The sequence below is a fragment of the Zootoca vivipara genome, chromosome Z1 (assembly GCF_965207765.1).
Source record: "Zootoca vivipara chromosome Z1, rZooViv2.hap1.1, whole genome shotgun sequence".
NCBI lineage: Eukaryota > Metazoa > Chordata > Lepidosauria > Squamata > Lacertidae > Zootoca > Zootoca vivipara.
Window position 1 is genome coordinate 3,761,279 of NC_142583.1, and position 15,459 is coordinate 3,776,737.

The window sequence follows — 15,459 nt, forward strand, 5'->3', positions numbered from 1 at the left end:
AGCATGAATAAATAAAAACATAATGTGTGAGCTACTTCCCCTTACAGTTAATGCAGTACATATACTTTGCTTTTTGTTTTTTTTAAAAAAAATCTTCTTTTAAACTTCCACACACTTTTTCTTATAGATTTTCAGCACTATATCAAGCCTGCAAACTTGTGACCCACCAAGTTAAACATGGCTCGCAAACTAGTTGTGATGACCTGACAAGAGTTGCCTGGGATTGCAGAAGCAGAGTTGCCAGGCACAATGCGCAACTAGTAGGCCGTATTTGGCATGGCAAATCATAATGTATGCAGACCTAGCTTAGGATTGCAGCTCTAAAAAATGGGTCTGCCCACTGCCCACTCCTCTCGCACTTTTCTGGGAGTAAGTCCTGTTGAAGATGGGGACTTATTTCCAAGTAAACATGCATAGAGTTGTGCTGTACATTTCCTTTCTCCTCGGTTCCCCACCTCTTTCCAGCCCCCCTCCAGATTTAATACTTCCGTTTACTTTGTCCTGTCATGGAGTAGTTTCAAAGCATTTGCTTCCACATTCTTCTACCTCAGATTTCCATAATTTCAGTTTCTGTCACATATTCATGAAACTAATCATATGCAAGCATACAAAAAACGTAGTAAAAGTATTAACAAGTATTACCACAAGGGAGTCTTTCCATTATTCTCATAAGATTGCATGTTTTGTTTTTTGTTTTTTAAATGCTATTTTTCTTTCCCCCAAAAGATATCCTGCTGTTACTTGTAATTTAATATGGAAAAATCATTCACATTTGAAACTGTTCTGCACTTTAAGAACTCAAGGAAGGGCTTTCGGTGGAAATTGTACTTCAGTCCACATTCCAGTGTGCATTGGGCTGGATTGAAATGCTTACATCAAGAAAACCCCTTTTCCTTGTCCTTATTTTAAAATGCAGAAGACGATACTGTCCAGCTGTCCAGCTTCAAATATCCTTCCAACTGAAAATAGACAGATGCAGTGATAGCAGGAACCAAGTTTTTTTGTCATTAGCACGAAGGGTTTAATGAGTATGGTCATACCAGAGGATGGATTGTCTAAGGAGGTAAACACCACGATGAATAATGGAAAGTTTCAGCAAGAGAAAACTGCATAAGCAGATTACAAAATTTATTATGAAATTTATCTGATTATTGGGAAGACTGGTTGCATAGAACACCAGGTGCAGTCAAACCACAGAAGACTTCCAATGTGAAATGTGGGCTTTGGGGGGGGGAATCATCTGTCTGTGCTCTAAGTATGAAGAGAATTGAGAAACAAGACTTTTATATCCTGCTGTTATCTCTCTTCATACATGTTTTGCAATCCTTTTTATCGCTGTAAACACCAGCAAAATCTGTGAAAAATCGTAGTGGGATAATGATGGTGATGATGGCAGGGGTACACATTTACAAGTGTTAAAAACTTTTATCATTATTGGTTTTTCTGGATAAAATAATCAAAATTTCAATTTGAGTTTTATATATCAATCAATGCAGTCTTAGTCTCCCCAAGCTGATACTACATTTGCTCTAATGTCTGGTGTTGGAACTAAAAAGGAGGACTATTAGCAAGGGTAGAATTGCCACAGCAACATTTATTCTAAAATAGAAGCAGTCTCTCAAACCTATGATCCATGTTAAAAACAGGAATAGTATTTGCTTATATCTCAAATTTTTGTTCAGAATAAATAAGCTCACCAGCTTCCCATACTTGCTGTGGAGACAGCTAACAGATAATATCTGAATTTTAGAATCCTTTTGCTGCAATGCAAACAGAGAGCAGTCGTTGATCGCAAAGGCTGGATCAGGAATGAGTTTTACTCCTGTTAACTCAAATGCTTACCCATAGGATGTAACTGCTATGAGCTCATCTATTTCTATTCAAGCTGTCACAAGGACCAATTTCTCCCTCTTTGTACTGAAGCAACAGTATCCTAAAATTCATATGTAGGTTACACATATGGCCACAGCACATTTTAAAGCATGTCCACTCGCTATGTGCATCCAGTTAAATCTACCTTAGTATTCCACAAAAGCTTCTGCCATAATAAATTTGTTTGCCTTCAGGTGCTACAAGATTAGTTGATGGAAGTAAGCTTTTTTCCCCCAGTTGGTCCCATACAAATAAAATATTGCGTACCTATCCTTAGTTAGTATAATAGTTACACAGTAAATATTCAAATCTCTCCCCTTCTGTTCTTTGCTTATACAGTATCATATTTCATGCAGTTAAATCAATACACTCAAAATTGAGCACATCTGTTAAGATGATGGCCACCTTTGGCTTCGCAGGAACTTCAAGTCCTTCTTTTCAGCAATCAGTTCATCACAGCACGGGCTTCCTTTATATCAGCGACATTTGAGAAGAAATCCTACGCATCAACATCCAATGAACCAAAGAGTTCTTCTTAGCAGCCCATGGAAATCTCAGCTTCTTTAGGGTGCAAATTTCCTGCAATGGTGGGGGAGAAAAATCAACCTTCTGCGTTTTTCTTTTTTAATAGCAAAAAATCAAACCCCATATAAAATTATCCAGGGGATGATCACAGCACCAGAGAAATCTCCGCCACCACGCCTCCCCCCGCTGCAACTTTCCTCTGACAAATTTCCCCATTGCTTACCTGAGAAGTGGACCCTCTTGGCTTGAGCATCTTCACTATCCTCCTGTGCTCTTTCCCTGTGCAACAGAACTTTGTGGCAGATCCGGCCTTCGCTTTCTTTCCAGCATTCTTCCAAAAGTTTGCAAGCCATACAGAAATGTGTGTGTGTGGGGGGGGGAATGCTCTCTACTGCTGATCCTCAAATTAATTGAACAAAGCTGAAAAGAAACCATCAGTACACCTGCGGAGACACTGGAGGGCGCTAAAACAAAAAACAAGAAACATTAAAACCAAAAGCCAAAAAAAAAACCAAGCAGGCACTCTTTTGCAAACCTGCAAACCCGAGAATATGAGCCTCCTGGTTATGGCAGGTATTTACTGAACTGTTTCTCAAAGAAAAGTAAAATGGCTGTAAAACTTCTTTTTACAAATAGTTGTGCAGCTGAAGGTTGAAACTAGGGCTAGGGCATAGTACTGCCACTGAAAAGAGCACCGCAGACTCTCCTTTCTCCCATACATAATTTGAAACATCTGATGAGATTTTTGGGCAGGGCACTTCTCTTCATTGGCTGCCTCTTTTGGGGGTGGGGAGAGATTCCCAGTGCAACAGCACCATGTCATATGTTTTGTATTGCCGCACAATAAGGCTGCTGTTTTTGGTGGCTGCCACGAGCCTTTCAGAAGGTTTAGTTGTGGCCTGCAGAAGAAGCTAAGTGGGGTTGCATTCATTGCGCTTCTAAAATGCATCTCATTGATAGGATGCAATGCAAACATTTTATAAAATGCACAAGGAAATGTTCTCGGCTGGTTGCTATGTGCTTTATAGTCTCAAGAACAGAAAGCAAAACGAACATGTCTTCATGCATGTATATTAACAATAACGTTTCTTATTAGGAAGAATATACATGATGGAGACAGTAAGAAATGCCATTTGCTTCTTAAAAATTATGTTTATTTTAGATTCTTCTGTTACTGGTCATTTGGCTTTATTCTCAGAAGTATTGTATTTCATATAAAATATTGGAAGAGGACTGTGAGAGGGTTTTGGCAGACTGTAGTTATACAGCCCCTAGGAAAATACAATCATCTTTGGTGGATATATAATGAGGTGGTTTCTTATTACATAATCGGGGAGACAATGTCTTTTATATGCATTTTGCTTCACTTTTCACACTAAATTTATCATAATAAGCATCTGCTTTGAATAAAGAGAGTTTTGTGATAATTCAACCATGACCTCTCTGGAAGCACAAATGATTTTGCTTCACTTTCTCAGACTGGATTGTTCTTTTGAAATGTTCCCCCTTTACTTTATGATAATCACTGTGTTAACATGAACTGATTAATCCCATCAGCCAAACATTGATATTATGGCTCAAATGGACTTTCTCCAGAAAGCCTCTGGCGATGACACCACTGGTTTCATCACTGCAGCTAAAGAAATTCAGGGGTGTTTACGCTGTCAGTCAGTTTGAAGGCTGAGCAGAAAACCATAAGAAATAATATATGTGACATTCCTTTTCCATAGCTGCCAAGTTTTCCCTTTTCTCGCGAGGAAGCCTATTCAGCATAAGGGAAAATCCCTTAAAAAAAGGGATAACTTGGCAGCTATGCTTTTCCTAATACATAAATGGGGAAGCCATTACCAAGAATGGGTTCCACATGGAAGTGGGCAAAAAAGTGCCTCAAAGCAAACCCAGTGAGCCTGTGTGTTAGGCTGAAATCATGGGATGCGAATCCCAATAATCTCAGTAGGACTTTCCTTTGAATAGAGTTGCTTTTAAAACTTCTTATTACCTTAGTTACAGGTAGGTAGCCGTGTTGGTCTGAGTCGAAGCAAAAAAAAAAAATTCCTTCAGTAGCACCTTAAAGACCAACTAAGTTTTTATTTTGGTATGAGCTTTCGTGTGCATGCACACGACTTCAGATACACTTGAAACAGAAGAGCCAGACCCTATATATATATATAGGGTGGTGGGGGTGGGTGGGAATGGGTGATGGGCTGATAGGAGTGGACAAACAGGCCAAACCCTATGCCAAAGGATAAATGGACATAAATCTGACATCAGGAACCACAAGACAGAGAAACCAGTAGGAGAACACTTCAGTCTCCCAGGACATCCTATACAAGATCTCAAAGCAGCTGTTTTATTACGGAAAAATTTCAGAAACAGACTGGAAAGAGAAGTTGCTGAATTGCAACTCATTACCAAGCTTCAAACCATGGTGCCACCTGGGATGAACAAAGACATAGGATTCTTATCTCATTATGCATGATCAAGCTTTCTTTGGCGCCTCAGCCCTTGCTCCCCCCCCCCGCAGGACCAATTGCAGTCATCAGCAGTCGTTAACAGCCATCAACAGGTTTACCACTCCTATCAGCCCATCACCCATTCCCACCCACCCCCACCACCCTCTGTATATACATAAGGGTCTGGCTCTTCTGTTTCAAGTGTATCTGAAGAAGTGTGCATGCACACGAAAGCTCATACCAAAATAAAAACTTAGTTGGTCTTTAAGGTGCTACTGAAGGAATTTTCTTATTACCGTAGTTCATGATGAATTGTTGACTTAAAGTCCAAGACTATCCCAATATGTTTTGGCAACCAAGACAGAAATTGTACTAGTTTTCTCTCTTGTGCTAAAGAGGTAAAGGAACTTGCAATCTGTATATAACACTTCCAAATGTTTTCATTGTTCTTTTTAAAGTCTTACTTCAAACTTTTTAGAAGCAGCCTTCTCAAGCTCCCTATCTTTCCATTCATAAACAGAAGAAAATGAAAAGGAAATATGACCCACGACAACGAAGACACATTTTCAGGCATTGTGACACAAAGCCCCTCAGCCTCAGCAAACAAAACACCGCCTTTGTTTTTTGTGCTGATGTTGGTTTTCACTGCAGTTTGAACGACCTTTTATTGTCTCTCTCTTGTCACATAGCTGCCCTGCTCTCCTGCATTTAAGGCCACAACTGCTACCGGTTAGGCTTCCCAAACGTTGGCCACGAAATTTCCGCCACTGCTTAAATCCAACATTTCCCAAAAGAGAAGGAATGTGTTGCATGCTTCTCGGGTCTGATCCAAACAACCCGTGTTAAGCCAAGACTCTAGACTTACGCTGCAAGATCCAAGAGAGTTTGCTCTGACTGGGTTGATTAAAAGGCAAAGAGCAAGATGGATGGAGTCAGTTGTGATCCGCAGGCTTCAGCATCCCGCTGAGAGCCAGTCTCTGCCATTGTGCAGGCCTCTGGGTACCAGACTCGCCAGGGTCTTCTCAGCTCTAAAAGGAAAGTGGGCTTTGTTTGCCTTTAAGCATCTGCAAACTCTACTGACACATGATCTGCCCTCTCAGCAAGACCACTCATTAGACTGATTATCACTTCAAAGTTTTCATTATCATTCATCTCTAAAGGCAATTAGGAATGGGTGGCTTTGAGTATCAGACGCTAGGTGACACTATGTGACTCATCTTTATTGATTCCTTTGTGGCTAAAGACAGTGATTGAGATGATAGGATTGCTGCCTACCTGCCCCTTTGACTGGTAAAACCCGAAGGAAAAAAAACGGTGTATAATTAACTGACAGTTAATATAGGTTCTGTTTAGTGTTCCAGGAACACAATAGGGCAGGTTGCCCAAAAGGAACAAAGTAATGAAAACTCCTTTGACAAGTTAAACTCTAAAGCCAACTGTGTAATTATCTGACAGTTTTAAAAAGACGGGCTAAAGAAGGCTGTCTTTCGTATTAATGAGACCCAAAGAATTCCTGAGTGTGGATAATAAGGAGTCACAAACAATAACAAGAACAGTTAAAGGGTGTGTGTGTTTCTCTAAGGGACCATTTTCCTAAGAGGATGTTTGAAAAGAGAATGTAAATGCGATTGAGAAATGAATTAAAATTATTTTCAGGACTCTGTTCTAATCTTGTTTAAGTAGTTATACCTTTAGGTACAGCATCATCATGATCCTACCAGAAGACAGGTTTTATCAGTTCTAGGTTACAGGCAAAACAGTCACAAACGGAGACATTTCTGTCCCCTTAAAAATTTCCAGCACCACCACAACAAACACCTAAAAGTCAAGCCCAAGTACAAATGAGATACCTTTGCAAGAGCAGAAGACTGATCCTGCAGCCCACAAGGCCTAAGGAGACTTTATCTAACTTACAAGTTTTTGCACAAACATTTTGTGAGATAAAAACATTTTCTCTGACGTGACTTATCATGTGAGATTGTCACACTATAGATGTGCAGTGGTTGGTCCAAGCACAGACAAAACTTAAGGTTTTAGTGACAATTACTATCAGGCTTAACAGCAGCTGTAAAATCACCGTGCCTTTTTTCTTCCATATGGCATCGTAACTAGATTTATTATTATTAATCACCTTTATTATTATTAATTACCTGCTCTTTCCAGCGCAGATCCCAGGGTGGATTGCAACTATTAAAATTCAGTACTAAGAAGAGTTAAAACAAATTACACACACATAAAATGGATAGGTCTCGAAAACGCACATTTCAGGCCTCAAAGTCCAGTGCAAAAGAGATACATCTTCAGCATTTACCAACATCTGCATGGTGAAGGCACCAGATGTTCAGTTTCCTCAATTTCTGGAATCCCTCCCTGGCTGTTGTTTCCCCCCAATAGCTTACCCTTACCCTGGCTACTCCTGTAGGAGGATTCTACCAGATAAAGAAGTTAGGGTTCTACCTAAGTGCAGAACCTTACATCTGCCGCTATTGAAATTCATTTTGTTAGTTTGGGCCAAAGTTCTCCAATCTGCTAAGGTCATCTCGAATCCTGATTCTGTCTTCCGCTGCATTAGCTACCCCTCCCAGTTTGGTGCCACAGTGTGCACACACCATTTGAATAGCAATGTCCATCAACTGGGGGGGGGGTGGCGCAGCCCCCTCAAATATTTTATTGGGGAGGGCGAAGACCCCTCAGCCTCTAGGAGTTGGTTCCTATGAAAAAGAGCACAGGCTTCATAGGGAATGGTTTTGCTCACTGATTCCCAACTTAGTTTCCATAGTTTCAACACATTTTGGAGGAGAAACCCCTTCAGGTGCTTGAATTGTAATGGTAATATCATCTTAGTTAATAATAATGAAAATTCCTCTACAGCCTTTTCAAGCTGGTTTTTGAGTTGCTTATATTTTAAGAACAAAGCGTTTTTAATTTTAAGAATTTCTGGAGCTCCTGAAGGGGTGGGGTGTGTTGTTTTATTCCAAAGCAGTTGACCTGCTTGTGAAGAGCTTTGCATACAAGGAATGCTTTGGTAATGAATCTCCTGACACCACCAGGATGCTCAGCATCCGAAGCATTTTGGTGCTGCTTTCTCCAGCTGTCTTTTGCGTCTTAATCTGAGCTAAGCAAATTATAGGCGAAAGGCTTTAATTGGAGTCTTGTTCACTGAGACACTCAACACTGGATCAATTAACGAACAAGATAAGTATAGTAAACAAAGATAACGTTTTGTTTAGATGGGATGTTGCCGATTACTCTCCAGAAACAGACTCTCCAGAAACAGCCTGCACGGGATCACAATTAAATAGCATTATCTTTCAAAGTACATTTTGTTTACCTGTTAGGCCTGCTTATAAATCCTCACTGACAGATGCTGATGTTCTTTTATTTTAAAATGGAGCAACTTGTGCTTCCTCCCTCCTTTGACACAGTGCCCATCAAGACTTTGAAGATGCAAAGAGTGAAAGTAGAAGATTTGTAGGCAGACTTTAAATCCACCAATGGAAAAGGAAAAAATACCTGGGCTGGCGTAAGACCAAAGACTTAACCTAATTCAGCATCTTTTTCCATGGTGGCCAAGCCCTTCTGCTCTTGCTGCTCACAGCAATTGGCAGGTTTCACATAGCCATTAGGACATAGTCTCTAGTTTACACAAATTTATGGAGGATAAAGCTATCGCCATATCTTGTGGGAGCAAATTCCTCAGATTAAACATGCACTGTGTGAAGTGCTTTATTTTATCTGTTCCGAATCACCAGTAATCTCTTCTGCATCCGAAATCATCCCCACCACCACTGACTCCAAACTCTTATTCACAAAATTTACTTTTTGATCTCGAAGATAACCAGATGACATTGCTTGAATCACTTCATGGCTTCCCAGCGACTTGTTCCTTCAGTCTTCCGAAGCATTATCTTAATAAACATAGGAAGGTTTTCTCCCTACTCTCTCCCATCAAAGGTTTTCTCCCTACTCTCTCCCATCAGAGTTTTTGCCTACTCCAGAAATAGGCGTTTAAAATGAATATGGTACTTCCTTTAGTCAAAATTAATTCTGCTTTTGGTCATATATTTCTGTTCAAAGCAAGAATGCTGGATAAACAGGAATGCAGCTTGCAACACCAGCACTGATTTCTCAGATGACCTCATCAAATACTCTCAGCCCCCCTTCTGTCACCAAGGGAAAGAGCTGAACCTGCTTCATTCGCTGGAGCCACTCAAGGCTTATATACAGGTAAATTAAATCCAAACAGATTCCTACTTAGGGTGCTTTCTGATCTAAGAGAACGCAGCATGTTTTAGCTATACTGACTATACAGCTATACAGACCAGGGGCACTGTTGAGGGGGTGCCCTGGATCTTTCACAGTGGACCCTAAGTCACCTGACCTTTCCCCCCTTTCACTTTAAACTTTTAAAAAGTTTTGCTTATAAGAAGGTTACCAGTCGTCCCCGTTTCCCGGGGACAGTCCCCAGATTTACAAATCAGTCCCCTGACAAAATCCATCTATTTAGTAGGAAGTTGAAAAGTGTCCCCGGATTCATTGAGAACAAAATCATAGAATCATAGAGTTGGAAGAGACCACAAGGGCCATCCAACCCCCTGCCAAGCAGGAAACACCATCAAAGCATTCTTGACATATGGCTGTCAAGCCTCTGCTTAAAGACCTCCAAAGAAGGAGACTCCACCACACTCCTTGGTAGCAAATTCCACTGCTGAACAGCTCTTACTGTCAGGAAGTTCTTCCTAATGTTTAGGTGGAAGCTTCTTTCTTGTAGTTTGAATCCATTGCTCTATGTCGACTTCTCTGGAGCAGCAGACAACAACCTTTCTCCCTCCTCTATATGACATCCTTTTATATATTTGAACATGGCTATCATATCACCCCTTAACCTTCTCTTCTCCAGGCTAAACATACCCAGCTCCCTAAGCCGTTCCTCATAAGGCATCGTTTCCAGGCCTTTGACCATTTTGGTTGCCCTCCTCTGGACACGTTCCAGCTTGTCAGTATCCTTCTTGAACTGTGGCAACCTTAGTTCATAAGCCAGCTGTGTCCACTGCAAAGTGCAGTGCTAGCTGTAGACCAGGCCTCCTGTGCTAACAACATTCATAAAACAATTGCTCTTAAGGCCACAGATACATAGCTGGCATATTGTCTGGTTTGGCCCTGACAGACAGCATTAGACATCTGAGATGTGTTTTTGAAGACACAAAGTATTCCTGTGACTGTGATCGGTTTTAACTGTTTTTAACACTGAACAGTTTTATAACTGCTTTAACATTACTGTAGAATGTCTTCCTTTAATTCGTTTTTGGAAACAAAAATATAAATATTTGATCATACTAGTAATAACAATTATATTATTATTATTATTATTATTATTATTATTATTATTATTATTCCCCACCCATCTGGCTGGGTTTACCCAGCCACTCTGGGTGGCTTCCAGCAAAATATTAAAATACAATAATTCGTCAAATATGAAAAGTTTCCTTAAGCAGGGCTGCCTTCAGATGTCTTCTAAAAGTTAGATAGTTGTTTATTTCTTTGACATCTGGTGGAAGGGCGTTCCATGTTTTTTCAATCTGGTATATTGGTTTCCAATTTTCCCCAGTTTTGCAATAATAAATAGTAATACCTCTGACCATGTGGGATTTGACAAACTCAGATCTGAAAATAGCATGATCATTGGATTCTGCTAGTGTGTGCAAATATACTTTTGATTAAAATGATTGAGGGCTCTTGAATGTGAAAGGAAAATCTAGCCAACCCATACCCCCCCTTAAAAAAATGGACTGTATTAGTTATTTATTTAAATGTTCAAACCATCCTATAGTACAGGGGTGGCCAACTCCCAAGAGACTGTGATCTACTTTCAGAATCAAAATCTGGTGGTGATCTACCCCCATTTTGGGGGGTTCGGCTCAAAGTTGTTGAGCTTTTTTTAGGGAGAAGGAAAGGGGGGTGACCAGATTTGGCAACCTTTTTGGGGGGAGCAGTGCCCAAATACTTTTCTTACGGGGGACAACAGAAACTTTTTAGAGATTTCTTGGGAGAGAATTGCATAAAAGCACTCACAAAACTGTACGCCGCACAAACTCCTTGACCCACTCCATTAACCTACCTATCAAGATTTCTTTAAAAATACATGCCTTCATCCATTGTTAGTGTGACACCTGCACCACCATTTTGGTAACCAACTGTTCAATATCAGACGAGTACTGTGTCAGGGCCAGCTTCAGGGAATCCTTAAGGTGCTCATCTGTCATGTTTGAACGTTACGCGCACGCGCTCTCTCTCTCTCTCCCCACCCCCTCAGCTAGGGGCACCCACCCACCCCTCTCTCGCTAGCTGATGAGGGAGGAGGAGCTGGGGAGCTCTAGGCAGGCAAGAGGGACAGGGAGCAATCCAGCCATTCTGTGCAACGCACTAACACAATCACACACATACTGGTAAGCTCAGTATCGAGAAGAGGGAAGGAGCTCTCCCTGCAATTGCTCAAGGTTATTGAGCTTTTTTGTGGGGGAGAGACAAGAGTTCTTGAGGTTGTTTTTTTAGGGGGAGAGCTCTTTCTTTTCTTTTAGGCTGGCGATCACTAAGGAACCCACAATCTACCTGGGATCTACCAGAAACGTCCTGAGGATCTACCAGTAGATCCCGATCTACCTGTTGGCCATGCCTGCTATAGTACAACTGGAGTCATCTCCAAATTGGTCCAAAGTGTTTAAAGCTATTGGAAATTTCACTGGCGGCAGGAGGGCTTTTTAGGGAGCCAGGGCCGGCCCACTCATGAGGTGGAGTGAAGTAGCCCGCCTCAGCATAGCTGCCAAGTCTCCTGTTTTCCCCGGGAAACCCCATTTTTCCAGCTGTCCCCAGACGAAAAAACGGAATTTTTGTTTTTTCCTGGTTTATTCTGGCGCGGCGGCCATTTTGGAACTGGGCGGAGCATGCTCAGAAGTGACTTTTGATGCTGCTATGCCCAGTTCCAAAATGGCTGCAGCGCAACTTCTGGTGTGGCGGCCATTTTGGAACTGGGCACAGCAGCATCAAAAGTCACTTCTGAGCATGCTCCGCCCAGTTCCAAAATGGCCGCCGCGCTACTTCCGGTATGTTACTTTCAGTCCGGTCCCTTATTTTTCAGAGAGGAACTTGGCAGGTATGCGCCTCGGGTGCTGGAATCCTACTGGGCAGTGCCTCCGTGGTTGCCACACCCAACCGCCGGGGTCCCATGTCCGTGGCAGCTGCCGTGGCTTCTGGCAAAATCTCACTGGGGACTCTCACAAAATCTCGCCGGAAGCTGCAGTGACCCTGATAAGTGAGACTTCAGCGTGGGGGGTGGGGACCATGGACCACTTTCCCATTTCACCTCTGGTGGCGAAACGGGCTGGGCTGCCCTTGCATGGAGTGATCTTGGGTTTACCATTCCCATGTGCTTTATTACAACAAACTCTAATAATCCATCTCTGCCTCTTTACAATCTGATACTAATATCATCCCAATACATTTTGGTCCCTGAGGCATAAAATTCAAATGCCACACACACACACATTTCCACTAATAACATGGGGTAAATCCATTGGCACACAAACCATTAATTTCAAACTTCTACGTTTCCATTAATTTCAAAATAAAAAAATCCTTCAGTAGCACCTTAAAGACCAACTAAGTTTTTATTTTGGTATGAGCTTTCATGTGCATGCACACTTCATCAGATACACTGAAACAGAAGTAGGCAGACCCTTATGTATATTCAGAGGGTGGGGGTGGGTGATGGGCTGATAGGAGTGGTAAACCTGTTGATGACTCTTAACGACTGTTAATGACTGCAATAGGTCTTGCGGGGGGGGGGGGAAGCAAGGGCTGAGGTGCTAAGGAAAGCTTGATCATGTATAATGAGATAAGAATCCTATGTCTCTGTTCATTCCAGGTGGCTCCATGGTTTTAAGCTTGCTAATGAGTTGCAATTCAGCAACTTCTCTTTCCAGTCTGTTTCTGAAAATTTTCTGTAATAAAGCAGCTGCTTTGAGATCTTGTATAGAATGTCCTGGGAGAGTGAAGTGTTCTCCTACTGGTTTCTCTGTCTTGTGGTTCCTGATGTCAGATTTATGTCCATTTATCCTTTGGCGTAGGGTTTGGCCTGTTTGTCCAATATAGAGAGCTGAAGGGCACTGTTGGCATTTGATGGCATACACAATGTTAGAAGATGAGCAATTAAATAGTCCTGAGATGGCATGTTGGATGTTGTTGGGGCCAGTAATGGTGTTGTCCGGGTGTATGTGGCAGCAAAGTTGGCATCTGGGTTTATTGCAGGCTCTGGTACCAGTGTCCATGTTAAGTCTGGTGGTTGTATTATTGTGGGTGAGGAGTTGTTTAAGATTGGGTGGCTGTCTGTAGGCAATGAAAGGTCTTCCTCCCAGAGCTTGAGAAAGGGAGCTGTCATTGTCCAGTTGCAACCACCTATCAGCCCATCACCCATTCCCATCACCCCCACCCTCTGAATATACACAAGGGTCTGGTTACTTCTGTTTCAGTGTATCTGATGAAGTGTGCACGCACACGAAAGCTCATTCCAAAATAAAAACTTAGTTGGTCTTTAAGGTGCTACTGAAGGATTTTTTATTTTATTTTGTTTCGACTCAGACCAACACGGCTACCTACCTGTATCCATTAATTTCAGTGAGTCAAAACTCATTGGGCTCTGTAGATCAGGTCTGCTTGAACTACTAAATCTTCTGAGAGTGCTTATGTGCTGGTCCCTAGGGTTACCCAAGAGGTGCAGTCAAAGTCCGGTCCGTGGCTCAAAGGTTCAGGGTTGAGACAGTCCGAAGCAGCCAAAGCTGGGAGCAGGGCAGGGCGTCAGGTGAGGTCAGGAACAGGTATGTAGGTTGGGAAGTACGGCAGGTAAGAAGTGCGGGCAGGAAAGGCAGCCAAACGCTTTGCCAAACGCTCTGGGGCTTTCCCTCCACCCGCCCCACAGCCAGCCGGCTAGAAGGGACATCTCCCTTCTCCCTTGCTGGCTGTGGGGCGGGTGGAGGGAAAGCCAGCTTTCCCTCCACCTGCCCCTGCCGATCGCGGAGGGGGAGGAGGGGATCGGAACAGCCCGATTTCGGGCTGATCTTGGCGCCCCCTCGCCCCTGCCGATCGCGGAGGGGGAGGAGGGGGGTTGGAGCAGCCCGATTTCGGGCTGATCCTGGCGCCCCCTCGCCCCTGAACGCCCATGGCTTTCCTTGCCCCACTGTGGCCCCTCCCCCGTGCCTTGGCCCCGCCCCTTGCCCCTTGCCCCTTGCCCCCCCTAATTTTGATTCTGGCTACGTCCCTGTTTGGAATGGCAAACAGCAGAGACGTTTTTATGATATAGAGTAAAAGGTGGGCTGCGCAAGGTAACTTAGCTGGATTTGTAGCTTCTTCACTGTCCAAATCAAATCCAAAGAGTGCTGGGAAAAAGTGACTGGTGGGGTGCCACAGAGTTTTGTCCTGAAGCCGTTGTTGTTCAACATATTTATAACCATCTGGCCTAGCGGGCGGAGCCCACGCTCACCAGCCCTTCTGAAGAGGCTCCTCATGAGGCCGGAAGAACATGGCTTGGCTATGCGGTGGGAGGGCCGCTCCCTGCAAGGTCCTTTCCTCCTGGCCTAGGGGGCGAGGCCCAGACTCACCCAGCCCTAGACAGAGGCTCCTCATGAGGCCGGAGGAACATCGCCCAGCTAATGTTTGATTGATTGATTGATTTTAATATGCTGTATTAAAAATATAAAGTGGTATATAAATTAAAAATAAATATAAGAAAGAAAGAAAGGACCTGGACAGAGGAATTGAGGGGATGCTAATCAACTCTGCAGATGATAGCAAACAGGAAGGGTTAGTCAGTGAGTCAACAGTGTGGTGCAGCGGGGGGGACGGGGGACGGGACTACTGCTATTTTAGGCTGCATCAACAGAAGTATAATGTCATCTTCAAATATCTAAAGGAATGTCACATGGAAGAGGGAACAAGGAGATTCTGGCTAAACATCAGGAAGAACTTTCTGACAAAGCTGTCCGACAGTAAAACAAATTCCAACAAAAGGTGGTGGACTCTCCCATTTACCCCACTCTAACACAGAGCAACTTCCTTTGTTCTGCTAGTTTAGGGTTGCCATACATCCAAAATTTCCCGGACATATTCGGAATACTGCAGTCGGAAGCAGTGTCCATGTGGAAATCACACACACATACAAAAAAAAATCTGGGAAAATCCAGACATACATGGCAACTTATGGCAGCACTGTCATTCCCTCCCCCCCCCCCCCCGCTCAAAAACTTCAAAAATAAACCAAAAAAACACTTCTTGAGCTACACAACTTTTCTGTCCGGATTGTCACTGTTTGAAATATAGCTCAACAATGGAATCCTCCATTAGATTTTAACAGGGTTGTAGAATGTGGGTGGGGGCTCCTGGGGTATTGGCTCTAGACACATTTTTCTGTGGGGTGTTGCTCTGCTCTGCTCTGCCCTGCCCTGCCCAGCCCTGTGCCAGTTTGCAAGGCTGGGATCTGATCTCAATGATTTGCCAGGCGGAACACTGTGACAGAAACCAGAGCGCACAGAAACGCTGTTTACCTTCCCTCCGCAGTGGT